Source organism: Myxine glutinosa, chromosome 5 (assembly GCF_964187855.1).
Source record: "Myxine glutinosa chromosome 5, kmMyxGlut1.1, whole genome shotgun sequence".
Classification (NCBI taxonomy): Eukaryota; Metazoa; Chordata; class Myxini; order Myxiniformes; family Myxinidae; genus Myxine; species Myxine glutinosa.
Window position 1 is genome coordinate 3,381,139 of NC_136265.1, and position 1,014 is coordinate 3,382,152.

At 45.3% G+C, this 1,014-nt stretch overlaps 1 protein-coding gene across 4 annotated transcripts in view; it reads left to right on the forward strand.

The window, feature by feature from the left end:
- Positions 1–828: 828 nt before the first annotated feature.
- Positions 829–1,014, forward strand: part of LOC137428029 (acetylcholine receptor subunit delta) — a 69,479-nt gene continuing 69,293 nt past the window's right edge. For 3 of the 4 annotated variants that reach the window (XM_068117949.2, XM_068117948.2, XM_078777503.1), the window contains exon 1: positions 836–1,014. This exon is cut by the window's right edge and continues 99 nt beyond it. The gene's annotated coding sequence lies outside the window, so the exon portion shown is untranslated. The other variant, XM_068117946.2, reaches the window with a different exon arrangement.

The following is a 1,014-nucleotide window of genomic DNA, read 5'->3' on the forward strand; positions in this document are numbered from 1 at the left end:
GTGTGGTTGAGTGGTAGACGGTGGTTATTATGTGTGGTTGAGTGGTAGACGGTGGTTATTATGTGTGGTTGAGTGGTAACTAGTGGTTATTAAGTGTGGTTGAGCGGTAGACGGTGGTTATTATGTGTGGTTGAGTGGTAGACGGTGGTTATTATGTGTGGTTGAGCGGTAGATGGTGGTTATTATGTGTGTTTGAGCGGTAGACGGTGGTTATTATGTGTGGTTGAGTGGTAGACAATGGTTATTATGTGTGGTTGAGTGGTAGACGGTGGTTATTAAGTGTGGTTGAGCGGTAGACGGTGGTTATTATGTGTGGTTGAGTGGTAGACGGTGGTTATTATGTGTGGTTGAGTGGTAACTAGTGGTTATTAAGTGTGGTTGAGCGGTAGACGGTGGTTATTATGTGTGGTTGAGTGGTAGACGGTGGTTATTATGTGTGGTTGAGTGGTAGACGGTGGTTATTATGTGTGGTTGAGCCGTAGACGGAGGTTATTATGTGTGGTTGAGTGGTAGACAGTGGTTATTATGTGTGGTTGAGTGGTAGACGGTAGTTATTAAGTGTGGTTGAGCGGTAGACGGTGGTTATTATGTGTGGTTGAGTGGTAGACGGTGGTTATTATGTGTGGTTGAGTGGTAACTAGTGGTTATTAAGTGTGGTTGAGCGGTAGACGGTGGTTATTATGTGTGGTTGAGTGGTAGACGGTGGTTATTATGTGTGGTTGAGTGGTAGATGGTGGTTATTATGTGTGGTTGTGTGTGCACTCAATATCCCAAGATCCCTTTGAGGATCATTTATGGAATGTCCGTTTAACCTATTTTTAGCAATCTGTGACCCAGACACACAAATAGCTCTGGATGTTCATGTAGCTTTGGTTTAACACTGCGCGACGTGACGACGTTGACAAAACGATGCAGTCGTTTACTTCGAGTGTTAACAGTTAACAAGACGAGGGGTCTCGACAAGACGAGGGGTCTCGACAAGACGAGGGGTCTGGACAAGACGAGGGGTCTCGA